Source organism: Suncus etruscus, chromosome 5, assembly GCF_024139225.1.
Source record: "Suncus etruscus isolate mSunEtr1 chromosome 5, mSunEtr1.pri.cur, whole genome shotgun sequence".
In the NCBI taxonomy this organism is placed as follows: domain Eukaryota; kingdom Metazoa; phylum Chordata; class Mammalia; order Eulipotyphla; family Soricidae; genus Suncus; species Suncus etruscus.
The window spans coordinates 143,542,815-143,558,380 of NC_064852.1; the positions used below are offsets into that span (position 1 = coordinate 143,542,815).

General features: G+C 34.9%; 1 protein-coding gene across 1 annotated transcript in view; it reads right to left on the bottom strand.

Moving 5' to 3' along the window:
• The window catches only part of ENY2 (ENY2 transcription and export complex 2 subunit), an 851,639-nt gene that overhangs the window by 123,656 nt on the left and 712,417 nt on the right, over positions 1-15,566 (bottom strand). The gene's annotated exons all lie outside the window — the stretch shown is intronic.

Genomic DNA, 15,566 nt, shown 5'->3' on the forward strand with positions numbered 1-15,566 from the left:
AGAGGTCTTATCGAGCTCCCATCCTCTTCAACACTAATTTTCTTCATTCTCAAGTGCTGCTTGTAATGCAGAATTTCACTTAGATATTTTCCATTTTAGGACCTCAAACTCTGTTCTTATCTTAACTCATACGAGTTATGTTCACCTTTCTGGGTATTGAAAAAACTGTTTTTTGTAACGTTATACATTCTTCCTTGTACTCAATTTTTTAATCTTCCCAGACCTTCATCTTAAGAAAGCCAAGCTTTTAGTACTTTATATTCGTCTCCAAATTCCCACAATATCAAGCAAACATACAAACAATATTCTCTTTTTGATGCCTGGCTCTCGTAATGAAAACAAAAACAAAAGATGCTTTTAAGACTATTTTGAAACAACAATCCCAAAATGTAGTAATTTTATTCTTATTAGATTGCTTTACAGTCTCTATAAAAAAATCATTATTGGGGCCGGCGAGGTGACGCTAGAGGTAAGGTGTCTGCCTTGCAAGCGCTAGCCAAGGAAGGACCACGGTTTGATTCCCCGGTGTCCCATATGGTCTTCCAAGCCAGGGGCAATTTCTGAGCGGTTAGCCAGGAGTAACCCCTGAGCATCAAATGGGTGTGGCTGAAAAACAAAAAAAGAAAGAAAAAAAAAGAAAATCATTATTATGATCCTTTATGTTTTTTGTCTTGTTTTAAGTAATTTTGACCAATCATAACACACAGAGAAAAGAATACAAACATGTTGAGCAAGATAATAGTGTTTTTGCTTACTCCAAAAGTAAATGCTAGTGACAATATCATCCACATAAAGAAAATATTATATTACCAGAATAGAATAGATACTTCTTTGAATGTAGCCAGTGATCCAACTTCCATATTAGAGATTAATGCTTCTTGATACTGAATTTTACATGAGATCATAGATCATGCATTATTTTGCCTGACTTATTTAATTCAACACATAGGTTATTTTTATTTTTAATAGTAACAACTTGTTATCTTTCAGGATATAAAGCCCACTGCATGAATATGCACAATGCTTTTATTAAAATTAGTTATAATTTATTTTTGGGCGTGCTACACCTAACAGTTCTTAGGACTTCTGCTTCTGCTTCAGTGATCACTCTTGGTGTGGCTTGGGAGAAAATATAAGGTGCCAGGCCTGCCACATGCAAGACAAGTGCCCTACGCACTGTACGATCTCTCTGGCTTCATTATAACGTTTTATTTTCATATTGAAGTTGGTTTCAGATTTGATTATTGTAAAAATTAGTCTATAAATCATTTTTTGTAAACTTTGTTTAGCACACATTGCATTTCTGTTGAGTAAATTATTTGAAATGACAATCCTTTTGTTTGTTTGTTTGCTTGTTTTTCGACCACACCCGGTGGCGCTCACTCAGAAATTGTTCCTGGCTTGGGGGACCATATAGTTTGCTGGGGGATCAAACCGCTGTCCATCCTAGGCTAGCGCCAGCAAGGTAGACACCTTACCACTCCGCACCATTGCACTGGCCCCTCAATGACAATCTTAATCTTTTTAATTAGCATGCTTTATATATATATATCATTATTATTTGCAATAGCTTTCTTTCTTTTTTCTTGCTTTTCTCTAATTTATTCAATATAATATATAACAATATATATAATATAATTTATTCAATAGTAGAGAGCATCTTTCTAAAAGTCAAACCAGATGCTGCTATTTATACTTTTAGCCCACTTTAATCATGTCCTATGTACAGGAAATGAATAACAAACTCTTTTGGTAACCTGTAGGGCTAAATAATTTAACTTCTGCTTTATGCATCTTTCTTCTCTCTTAAATGTGCTCTTTAAAAAATTTCTATAAATATTTTTCTATTACTTCTTACTCGTGACTTTTTATTCCTTAACTATGATTTTATCTGGAGAACTCCTATGTATTTATTCAAACTTTTACAGTGATTTACCAAATTGTTCAAAATGCATCAATTTCAGGGATTAAATGTTCAAACACCAATCCCACCAGCAGTGTGATCTTCCCTTTACCAGCATCCCCAATTTCTCACCCACTACCATAGCATGATTCCTTGAAGGCACAAATTTACTTCATATGATTTGTTCCAACATATAGGAAAATGAAATTATATATACGCATCTATATATACGTACATATAAGCTTAGCTCAACAAGGGTCAATTTGAAATAATATTTAGATCTGTCTATGTTGTGATTGAATAGACTAGTTGAGCTATGTTACTGTTTAAAGTTACTCAGATTGGTAGATTCTTAGGGAACTTTGACATCTGATTTTCTAATTTTCTGACACTACTATGAAATGTTGAGATCTAGGATTTTTAGAACTGACACAAACTTGGTGACCGAACAGTTTGATAATGTTAAATTGTGGGTCTGGACTGTTGGAGGTTGTGGATCTGGACTATTGTGGTTCATGTAGAGAGGGAAATTTGTTCCCACCCATTTTGAGAATGTCATAGAAGTCTAATCCAGGATCAGTCTAGCTGGGAAGTATTGGTGGCCATTATTTTCTTTTGGAGCTCAGTGGAGGAGCCAGGCTGGTTTTTATTTTTTCCTCATAATCCTATTAATTGCTTGTGCCACAAATGCTTATCTCTCATATAATGCTGAGAGTTATGTTGTCAAATTAAGAGCACAAGACTATCCAGTTATGGAAAAATCTGAACCCATCAATATCTGTGTTTTTCCTATATCAGGCTATGTATTAGGACAGGTACGGTTCTAAAAGATTCCTGGATATCACTTGCAAAAAGTCAATAAATTTATGAAAAATAACCACTATAGACCTCATTAATTAAATAGTTAAACATTTTTTCATGAATTTGTATTAAAATTCCTAAGTTTCAAGTTTCAAACCTAGTGAGATTATAGTTAGACCATCAAATAGAGAAGTCCACTCTCCCCAGGAAAATTCCATTCTTTTATTCATCATTGTGGTTAAAATGGGGTTTGACTCTGACATCTCTCCCTAGGTCTGTCCTAAAAGATAAAGGCCTTTGAAACTTGTTAAATTTTAGACTCCAAACTTTCACATGGAAGCATTGTAACTCTAAATTTGGGCAGTTTTCTCTATTAGGTAATCATTTTCATAGTTTCTTGTGTTTATCTCAAGCAATTTGTGATACATCATATATTTTTTGTCATTTGTTTCTTGTAGTCCTTTGGTATATTCAGCTCCACTAAGAAGTTACTTGGTATGAGAGTATTAGTTTTTAAGCTTGTATGAATAAAGTTGGTATATTGTCAACTTTGATTAATGAACTGATAATATAGAAAGATGAAAATGCTTTGTGGCTTTCTTTTACAAACCTTGTCATAACAATTAAATTTTATATCCTCATCACATATATGAGATATATTCATATAATCAGGGGTCTCAAACTCAATTTACCTGGGGGCCGCAGGAGACAAAGTCGGGGTGATCCTTGAGTGCAAAGTCAGTAGTAAGCCTTGAACATTGGGGGGTGTGATCCAAACAACTAAAACAAAACAAAACAAAAAAAGATTCCTCTAGGGCAGGGCCACAAAATGTTGTACGGAGGGTCGTTTGTGGCCCATGGGCCACGAGTTTGAGACCCCTGATGTACATAAACATGTAATTGACCTTTATTAGACATATTTCTATTTACTTTTTCTGTTTTATTCTATCTCCTTTGCATCATTTTCTAACTTGCTTTCTTATACAAAACTTGTCATAACTATCAAACTATATATTTTAATCACACATATGGTACAAGTAGCTGACTTTTTACAGAAAAGTTTTGCTTATAATCAGACATACTTCTGTTTGCTTTCTATTTCATTTTTTCTCCTTTACTTCTTTGTGTCATTTTCTTACTTTCTCTTTTTATTCCCATTTCCATTTACATCTACTTGTGATTCACATTTTTTCTTGTCTTTAAAATCCATACCATTTACTTTTCATTTTTTAAACTAATATCACATAGGAATTTTATAGACTGAAGTAACCTTACATGTGAATTTAAGGTAAAGAATGTAAGAAAAGTTTTCTCTTTCTGAAATTAGTGCTTTACAATTAATTGGCTCTCAACTAGGAGTCATATGGTTAACTTTTATGACCCCAGGATAACCTAAGAGGCTGCAGGTGAAAAATCACGTTAAGTCCCCAGGAGACTAGGAACAATGGGCAGGACAGGGACCACAGGAAACAAGGAAGTTTGGAAAAGAGCAATAACTAGGAAAAGTTGGGCAACACTGCTTTATATCAAACTTCATTACACAAAATCTAACTTCCAGTTTATTCATAGGGTGGCTAAAAAATTATGGTTAGAATGTGAATATGAGTTCTGGTTGCTTTTAAATTATGCCCAATATCTCAGTTATAATGGAATATATTCATTTTTTCTACATTCTACATTTTCAACAAACATTATTCTGACTAGTAATAGTATGCTTTTGTGACATTTAATATTTTTGAAAGTAAAGGAACATTCAGGAGAGAATGTATCAGTGACTTCTCTCACCTGTGTTCTTTTGAATCTGACATGTTCCTGCTTTCTTGTTCCTTGTTATTATATAATTGTGCCAATCTTTAATAAAAAACACATTTATCTATCCAAATTACTCTAATTCTCTATTAAAATAACATTTGGAAGTAATTTTGTACTTACTATCAGAAAATATATCATTTATGTATTAAGTTCAGCTCAGTTCTTATCCCATTAACTAGTCTCATTAGTGGAAATTAAAATGGAACTACATAGTGTCGATGTAATTATAATTATAAATGCTAATATGTGAATTACAATTACAAGGTAATTGTTAGCAATTTGGTGGTCATCTAAATGTTTCAGGCTAATTTATTTTTTTTCATATGATTACTAAATAAATACACACAATTTAAAATATATTATAAAGAACTTCTAGTTCCTGAAGACTGTTTTTGGCCCACAGAGGATTTCATTGAGTAATTAGAGAAATAGATTACATCCTTCTATTATTGCTTCTTGGTTCTCCAAGTTTGTCCTCAGAGTAACAATATCAACATCACTAGAAAATTGCTGGAAATGTAATTCTTGGATTCCATTGTGAACCTAACCAAACAATTTTGGAAGAGATATTCAAACCTGTGTTAAACTTTTCAGATAAGACAGAGTCATATAAGATAGAAAACTATTGTTTTAAACAATGAGGAGATGCCATTTGATCCAGGATAGAACATGAAAATAGAGCCATGTGGTTGGGTGTTTTCTTTAATATGAGAACATGTGACTTAGTGAATATAAGCTAAAGAATGGTATTTGATCAAGCAAAGCCCTGATAAATGTAAGAAACATGAAGACAATTAAAAAAAAAAACTAAAATAAGGCTCTGCTAAGATAGAAAAATGGGAGTCTAATACTTACCTGTGGAAATTATTGTGACCCAGGAGACAGTGTGTGAAAATGTGAAGTCCAAGAACAAAGAGCACCAAAGAAGTGTCTATAAACAAGCAAACCAGTGGGAAATAATAACCTCTTGAATTTCTGTTATGGAAAGTGTTTTTGACCAATTAAGACCATATTATTGTAAAAGGGCACTTCTATGGCCTCTAAAGTGCAGTGTCCAGACCTTTATAGTTTAGAGAGAAGAGTTGAGGGATATTCTATGAATTTATATTTGAAAATGGTTGGATCTTGCCAGCAATTACACCCATCTACATAGCACCTCATTATTGAAATTTTAGTGTGAATCTTCTCCCAGAAAATTCTCCTGACTTTATGAGAATGGTTGAAGGGTTACTTCCATGCCCTGTAATTCTCCTACCATAGACGTCTCACACTGTCATATAAAATCCTTTTTTATTAATCTATTTATCTTTTATATATTATAAACTTTATGAAAGACTATGCTGATAATCTCTAACACTGAAAATTTCCTAAACATGCACCTCATAAGAAAGTCCCCATGGCCAGTATTTACTGCATTTGAATGATATAGTTTACAGCCAGTAACATAAGGAGACACGGGAAGTATCTGGAGTAATTCTTGTGTGGAGTTTTTAATGTTCTCTCTAATTCAGTAAGATTTTCACAGAATCATATACTTCCCTTCCACAGCAATAATAACCACATTGTGTGCAATATTTCTGCCAACCACAGACACATTGGGTGCCTTTCCTTCCTTCCTTCATTTCTCTATTCTTCCTTCTTCCCTCTGCTTTTGCTTTCCTCTTTCATTTTTATTTGACTTTTATCTAGAATATCTTTGTGATGAAAATCTTTTCAATTCGATGTAGTCCTATTTGTTTTTGTTACCTTTTCAATAGAATCATCAAAGGCACTTCTGAAGGGCCTGCTGTTCTTATTCTCACCTCCAGGGTGACTGAAATGGAAGCTATGTGAAGGAACATCGATAGACAGTTATTTGCACAGTATGAAAAAACTGAACTTCCATGGAAAAATAAAAATGAATACATCTATTGAACGGGCACTTGAACTCAGAGTTTTGAGTTCATTCCCCAATACATTTCCCAAAGAGAATTTGCAAACAATGAATCAAAAGATTTGATGAGAAAATGCAATAACATTACAATAAAATTTGGAACTAAAGTCTATCATCATTTCTATGAGCATAGATAACATTTTTTCTAAGCCAATAGTAAGATACAGTTCAATTTCTGCCACCTAGTCATTTGCTAAATGTTTTAAATTGTGTCCCTAATTTGATCCTCACAGTAAGATTTTAAGGAAATATTAACTTAGTTTTACTGATTAATAACAGACTTGAGATTAAACACTCATCCCAAAACACATCACCAATATGCCCCATTGAAAAGAGTGTATTTTATGTCTAATTTCCAATATATTGCTCTTTTAAAGACAATACCTGGTTTCTATTAGGAAAGACTTCTTTTATCTTATGAAATAGTTTAAGTAAGTGGAAATGTGGGACCAACACCTTTCTTAGGCTTCAATATAGCACCCACATCCATAGTATTTCCTTTTATTCAGGCACAGATCTAAGCATTTTATATATCCTTGTTTTATCTGATTCCTACCCTTTGACTGAATATCAGTGTTATCAAGGGTGAAAAGACAAAGAGGAAAGAAATTTGTATAAGATCATACAGCTAATAAGGGCAAAACTTAAACCCAGGCAAAGGGTTTCAGGTTCATGAGTTTAGTCTGATTTTTTAACTACCTGCCTTCCAGTGCTTGTTCATGGGTGATTAAATGGCTCCTGGGGTTTGGGCATTTTGATCTTAGGGCTCCAATATTTTGACCATCTTCTTTCTTCTCAGCTTCACTATGTTGAAAAGAAAATGATCTAAAATGGAAGTTCTTGTCTAAGTCTATTAAAACTGAATACCTAATCGCAGCTACATCCTGCCTTGAGAATCTAAGTCTTAATTGGTCAGTATGGAATTTCTGGTCAGCATAATTGAGATGATTTTGCTGCTTTGCAAAGGAAGATGAAAAAGTCTTCCACAAACCCTTTTTATTTCTCGTAGGCATGTTCTTTAATGATTTCTATTACTCATAGATGAATCTAGTTAAAATAATAAGCCTGAGATACTGCCCTTTTCTATTTTTTTTTCATTTCCTGCCTATGAAAAGCTTTAATTTTGTATAGCTTTTGGAATCACTTTTAGACTTTTAGGTAGATTTTTTTTCAATGTATAAGTAACTTAATAAAGTCAATTTCTAGATATTTAATTTTGTTGTTAGTTTTTGGCCACATCTTGGATGCTCAGGAGTTTCCCCTGACTCTGTCTGCATTTTGAGTTTTTCTAGAGGTGCTCACGAGACCATATGGAGTATCAGGGATCAAACCTTGGCATAATAAGCAAGAACCCTACCGAGTGTATTATCTCTCCAACCCCAATTTTTAGATTATTAAAGTGTTAAAATGACTCAGTTGAATTTTTGTCATTTTACAACTGTTAAAAATAGTCCCCAACTTATAAGTGCTTATCACTTTTTTGTTTGTTTTTGGACCATAGCCAGTGACACTCAGGGTATACTATTGGCTATGCCCTCAGAAATCACTCCTAGCTTTGGGGAACCATATGGTACACCAGGGTTTGAACCCAAGTCTGTCCTGGATCAGCCGCGTGCAAGGCAAATGCCCTACCACTACGCTATTGCTCCAACCTATCACATTTTTTGTTTGTTTGTTTGTTTGTTTTGGGTCACACCCGGCAGCACTCAGGGGTTACTCCTGTCTCTATGCTCAGAAATTACTCCTGGCAGCTCAGAGGACCATATGGGATGCCAGGATTTGAACCACCATCCTTTAGCATGCAAGGCAAACACCCTATCTCCATCCTAGCTCTCCAGACCCTATCACTTTTTTAAATACATATTGCTGACTATTCAGTGATGAATATTTTGAAATCATCATAAAATTGACATCATAAAAGAGATTAGCTTTGCATATTTGTGTTACCCCTTGATTTCTCTTGCCATTATTCATTTTTTTAACTTTCTGATCTTTCATGATGTCTCCCTCACATCCATGCTCATTTCTTGAGTTTTATGGATCAACTAACCCTTCCTGATTTGAACTCTAGATTGATTAAGGTCTGGGTTTGTACTTACTATCTAGTTATATTCATTAGTTCTCAATCATAGGACATATATATTAGAAATAATACCTCTAAATCTTTTTTCTATGCAAGAACAGTTATTCTTGTATTCTTGAAGAAAAAGGCCCTTCAAGACCTTTTTACTTCAAGCAAAGATCTTCATATGACCACTTTCTTCTTCAAAGCATTTTCCTCTCCAATTATCATCACTCTAATCTTTTTTTCTCAAAAATATTCTTTCTGACACCGGCCCAGTGGGGCCCAACTGTGAGAAACTGTGAGTGCTGCCTGTGTGTGTTTGTCTCCTGTCCTGTCTTCTAAACCTCTTGGGAGTGGGTCAAAAGGGGCCAAGAAAATTCACTCTCCCAGAGGCTCCAGAAGAGCACTTAGCTCTGCTTTGCTACGCAGCCATGCACTCTTTCTAAGGAAAGAACGCCACTGCAAAAAGAGAAAAATTCACACAAAGAACTGAGCTGGATCACTGAAGCCCAGCATTTCTCCCTGGATTGTCTTTTCTGCTGCATGCTCACACTTAAGATTTGATCTTGTGTGAGGCTTCATCCACGGAGGGCTCCCCTTCCTTGGATGCAAGTCCACCCCCCAGAAAGGGCGGATCCAGAGGAGTGTGGCCACGCACATCATTTAGCCAAAGAATACCACCAAAAACACGTAGAAAAACCCACAATACAAGTGTGAAAATGGGGAAACAACACAGACCAGCATCAGACAGAGAAAATAAAGATGACAATTCTGATGACCAGAAAACGGCCAACCAACTAATCAATCTCTCAGATAAGGAGTTTAGACAAGAAATATGGAAGATGCTCAAAAAACTCAAATAAACCATGGATTGAGTTGAACAGAACACTAATAAGAACCAAGAAAATATGAAGACAGAAATCACAAAACTCCAAACTGAAATAACAGGTCAAATAATAGGCCTGAAAAACTCAGTAAATGAATTGAATGGCAAAATGGATATGCTCTCTAACAGGCTAACAGAAGCTGAGAATAGAATTGGTGCTGTGGAAGATGAGATAAATAACAACTCTATACAGTGGGAGAGAATGGAAAAAAACTTAAAGCAAATGGACAATGGAAAAATTAGTCAAAGAATGGGAACAGATGAAAATAGAAGTCTATGATAAGCTAAACAGAAACAACTTAAGAATTATTGGAGTCTCTGAGACCCAGGAAGAAAATTTCCAGGAAGAATCAACGGTCAAGAAAATCATTAAGGAGAAACTTCCAGAGCTAAAGAATATATGCGATCAAATCCTGCATGCCCAAAGAGTACCAACCAAAAGAGACCCCAGAAAAACTACCCCAAGACACATCCTAGTCACAATGACAAATCCCACAGATAGAGACAGAAATAAGAGAGGACACGCGTAAATGGAAACACATACCCTGCTCTTGGATTGGCAGGATTAACATAATCAAAATGGTAATACTCCCCAAAGCATTGTACAGATTTAATGTGATCCCTCTAAAGATACCCATGACATTTTTCAAAGAAGTGGATCAGGCACTTTTGAAATTCATTTGGAATAATGAACACCCTAGAATAGCTAAAGCAATCATTGGGGAAAAGAATATGGGAGGAATTACTTTCCCCAACTTTAAACTTTACTACAAAGCAATAGTTATCAAAACAGCATGGTATTGGAATAAAGACAGGCCCTCAGACCAGTGGAATAGACTTACAATCACCTAATTTTTGATAAAGGAGCAAGAAATCCTAAATGAAGTAAAAAAAGCCTCTTCAACAAGTGGTGTTGGCTAGCCACTTGGAAAAAATTGAACTTAGACCCCCAGTTAACATTATGTACGAAGGTAAAATCCAAATGGATTAAGGACCTCTATATCAGACCCAAAACCATAAGATATATGGAACAACATGTAGGCAAACCCTCCAGGACATTGAGACTAAGGCATATTCAAGGAGGAAACTGCACTCTCCAAGCAAGTGAAAGCAGAGATTAACAGATGGGAATACATTAAGCTGAGAAGCTTCTGTACCTCAAAGGAAATAGCACCCAGGATACAAGAGCCACTCACTGAGTGGGGGAACTATTCACCCAATACTCATTAGATAAGGGGCTAATTTCCAAAATACACAGGCACTGACAGAACTTTACAAGAAAAAACATCTAATCCCATCAAAAAATGGGGAGAAGAAATGGACAGACACTTTGACAAAGAAGAAATACAAATGGCCAAAAGACACATGAAAAAATGCTCCACATCACTAATCATCAGGGAGATGCAAATCAAAACAACTATGAGGTACCACCTCACACCACAGAGATTGGCACACATCACAAAGAATGAGAACAAACAGTTTTGGCAGGGATGTGGAGAGAAAGGAACTCTTATTCACTGCTGGCAGGAATGCCGTCTAATTCAACCTTTATGGAAAGTGTTATGGAGATTCCTCCAAAAACTGGAAATCGAACTCTCATATGATCCAGCTATACCACTCCTAGGAATATACCCTAGGAACACAAAAATACAATACAAAAACCCCTTCCTTACATCTATATTCATTGCAGCTCTATTTACCATAGCAAGACTCTGGAAACAACCAAGATGCCCTTCAACAGACGAATGGTTAAAGAAACTGTGGTACATATACACAATAGAATACTATGCAGATGTCAGGAGAGATGAAGTCATGAAATTTTCCTATATGTGGATGTACATGGAATCTATTATACTGAGTAAAATAAGTCATAGAGAGAGAAAAACGCAGAATGGTCTCACTCAGCTATGGGTTTTAAGAAAAATGAAAGACATTCTTGCAATAATAATTTTCAGAATCAAAAGAGAGAAGGGATGGAAGTAACAGCTCACCTCATGAAGCTCACCACAAACAGAGATGAGTTTAGTTAGAGAAATAACTACATTTTGAACTATCCTAATAATGATAACCTATGAGGGTTATAGAAAGTCTGTTTAGAGTACAGGTGGGGTTGGGTGGGGAGGAGGGAGATTTGAGTCATTGGTGATGGGAATGTTGCACTGGTGATGGGTGGTGTTCTTTAGATGACTGAAATGCAAACACAATCATGTATGTAATCAAGGTGTTTAAATAAAATATATAATAAAAAGAGATAGTTGTAACTCTGCACCATAATATTTGAGGAAAGAATGTCCAAAGAAGTAAATAACAAACAGTGTTTCTTCTGTCCAGAGAGTGGAAGAAGATCTCATGACAAGTCTGATCATCTATTGTTCTAAGTTAGTGACATACCCATAAGACAGAGATTTTTTGTTTTATTAGGACTAAATTCAAGTGTATCTAAAAGAACATCAAAAAAAAACCAAACCAAAACAAAAATTTTTGTTTCTAACTCAAAGATTAAGTCTAAGAAAAACATATTCTTTCTAACTAAACATAAAACCCAGAGAAATATAGTAGACCTAGAAGACCCAACATGTTCTTCACGTTGGACACCAGAAGCTCATATCATTCATTGGATTTGCTGGCTCATTATACCTTGTAGCTTCCACAATACAAACTGAGCCTTTCTTGTCAATTTGCTGGGCCATTTCCTGTTCCTCCACTTATGAAACTATTTTATAGATGCATTTCTGGGTCAGTAATTTATATTCTTTAATCCATTACTCAAAGATAATGTATGCAAGAGCTTTTCCCTCATAATTTTACTTTGTAAGATACTCTTATCACATTCTCTTTATCCAGATACATTCATCATGGAATGCTTGTATGTAATATCTATTGCATTGAATTGTATGTGTGTTCTCTTGTTTGGTAATTATTTCCCACCTTTAATAGAATTTAAGGCCAGAATTTTGCACATGATTTTTGTTTTGCTTGCCACTATGCTCTTAATACCTTCGAAATGTGTTAATATGTTGAAAGTGATGAAATTATTTGTCAAATATATTAGCCAAAATGAATTGTTAAGTCTTTATTTTCCAGCTGTTATTTTTATTTCTTAGTGTATTACTTTGGCACAATGCTGGATAATCCCTGCCTTTATTCAAGTAATCTTTCAACCAACTCATTTCACAATCCAAAATCAGCCTTTTCTCAATCCAAAATTCAACAGTGGTTGAACACCCACTAGTGATTATTACTAATCACAATTTAGTGGTCCCACTGTTGTGAGATATGTTAACCTTTACTCATTCATATTTAAATGCACCATTCATCATATGCTACAAAAAATGAATAAGACTCTAAATGAGAGAGATCGAAGTTATACATCTAGCCTGCAGTAAATTTTCAAAAAGTTTAATAAGTATGTTTTTGTATTTCTAATGCACTATTCTGCAGTATGTTTATTATACTACAAAGTATAATGTTCTCCTTGGGTGAGTTGAGGAGAGGGTTTTATTCTGATCTGTTTCTGAGGGGAGGTTTGTACCTTAAAGAAAAGATTTGTAATGCCCCTTTGTGTCAGTGACAAATAATTTCCCAATAGTCACTCATAAAAACAATCTTAAAGTATTATATTGTGCATATGTGTGTGACCAGAAGGGTCACCTGTATCAATATTTATTCTGAGTATTGGATTGTCATTGATTATGTACATAAGAGGGTACCTTGTTAGCTCAATAACCCAGAACAACACCTTAGTGAAAGCATCTCCATTTTCTGGCCACTACTAATTGCCCAGTTATCATTGAGAAGACCAATCAATCACTGTGCCATGTTGCACATTATAAAAATAATAGGATTTAAGTATTTATCTTATAATTTTCTTTCTTATTTGTCTCCTATAGCAGGGATATTTGGAAAAAGGATATTGAGTAATTTGGCATTGGCCTTCATAGAAGTTATACTTTGATGAGAAAAAAGACATATATAACAGACAAGTTACAATAATGGAAAATGGTAGGTGCAGATGGTAGGTGGATATAAGAATATCATACAAGAAGAAGTCATTAATTTTCTAACTAGAAAGCCTTCAGCTATGACATTATTTCTAAATTGGGTTTTGAAAAGTAAACAGGAGTTGTCCAGACCAACAAAAAGAAGTTGTAGAATTGAAAGGCATGAGTTAAAACCAGAAACCTTATCATTATTAAAAAGCACAGAATAAAGACTTCTACTTTCAGTAGTATTATGAATAAGATACCTTTAGAACATGCTGTGCTACAGCAAAACACTTTCAAAATAATGTATTCCTTTCATAACAAAAGTGATGTGCTAACTAAAAACTATGTAAAATCATGGAGAGTTACAAAGTAAGAAGAGAGGGCCGAAATCAAAGAGACAATGAACATAATCACAGAAGCTGACTGCCCAAGGGACAAAAGAGGTCTTACCTATGATCCAGAGTTTTATGTTCACTAACCACTGGATAAAATGATTGTGTTTGAGCTATGTAACTCCACATAACATAATACTCATAGCTTAAAATGACTAGGCAATCTGAATATTAATACTACATAATGTTATTATTTATTGTTTTCTTGTATTTGAAATTTCAGCACTCAGAGCTTACTCCTGGCTCTGTTCTCAGGGTTCATTTCTGGTGGTGTTTGGGGGAGCACATACTGCTAGGAATCAAATCAAGCTTGGCTATAAGCAAAGTGTCCTAACTTTTGAACTATCTCTAGAGTTGAATAGTGAATGATCAATATTAAATAAAAATGCTATATGATTGATTTTGAATGTAAACAAAATTTCTTTTTTAATCTGTCATTCAATACTTTTGGAATGTCATTTGCAAGAAAAAGAAATGGAAAGATGCAAGGATATAGGTGGGATGGGGGGAATGAAAATAGGATATCTGAGTTAAAATTAACCTCATAATTCTAGCTCCTAGTCAATGTTAAGAGTTTGGATAATGGGGGCCAGAGAGATAGCATGAAGGTAGGGTGTTTGCCTTGCATGCAGAAGGACGGTGGTTCAAATCCCAACATCTCATATGGTACCCCATGCCTGCCAGGAGCAATTTCTGAGTGTAGAGCCAGGAGTAACCTCTGAGCGCTGCCGGGCGTGACCAAAGGAAAAAAGAGTTTGGATAATAATGAATTTGTTCTTTTCAATACTGCAACCTTTAGCTAGGAATCAAAATCCTTCTGAAAACTAAGATAAATAGTAGTTCCCAAGAGAACTCTCAGAAGCTGAATAAGCAAACTGAGAATTTCCATAAAATAAAAATGATGAATACAAAAAAAGGGAAAATATTTAGAACCCACAGAGGAACATCAATGTACATGAATTTAATCTGGCTCAAATTTTTAGAAATTAGCTATAGAAATAAATTACAAAAAGGAAGAAAGATTAAGATCTTTAAGCAATTTCATATTACCCCTGATACTATGATTGTCACAAATTCTTTCTTTTGGAAGTATTTATTCATTTGTAATTTCACTCACTCAATATATATTGAGCACCAAGGTATCATGTCAAAAGCTAGAGATACAAGGGGAGGGGCCAGAACAATAGCACGGCGGTAGAACATGTAAAAGCAACTGACCCAGGATGGACCTTGGTCCGATCCCTGGCATCCCAAGACAGAAGTGATTTCTGAGCGCATAGCCAGGAGTAACCCCTGAATGTCACTGAGTGTGGCCCAAAAAAACAAAAACAAAACAAAACAAAAAGCTAGAGATACAAAATGAATAGACACCAGTCCCAGAAATCTGGAGTTTCTGACCTAGGATAATACCTTAATGTAATAAATGACTTCAGGAAAGCGAGATAAAGCCTACAATAACATATAGTGATGGCACACACAAAGGGAGATAAATAGTAGAAGAAAATTATATTATCCGTTTTTTTGTTTTTTTTGAAAGAGCTACATTAATGTAGTGGCCTCTCAACAAACAAGGTTAAGTAAGATCTATAGAATGATGAAATGGAGCCATTCTCAATAGCCTACTTGAGGTCTAAATGAAAGTCTGAGTCACTGGCTGGAGTGTCTGATTAATCCCAAGACACTCTCTTCAAATTCCCGAGTAAAGGTTGAGAAACTATTTTTTCCCTCAGCCACAAAATTGTCTTACATACTTGATTTGTACTTTAGATATAGAAAAGATACAAGTTA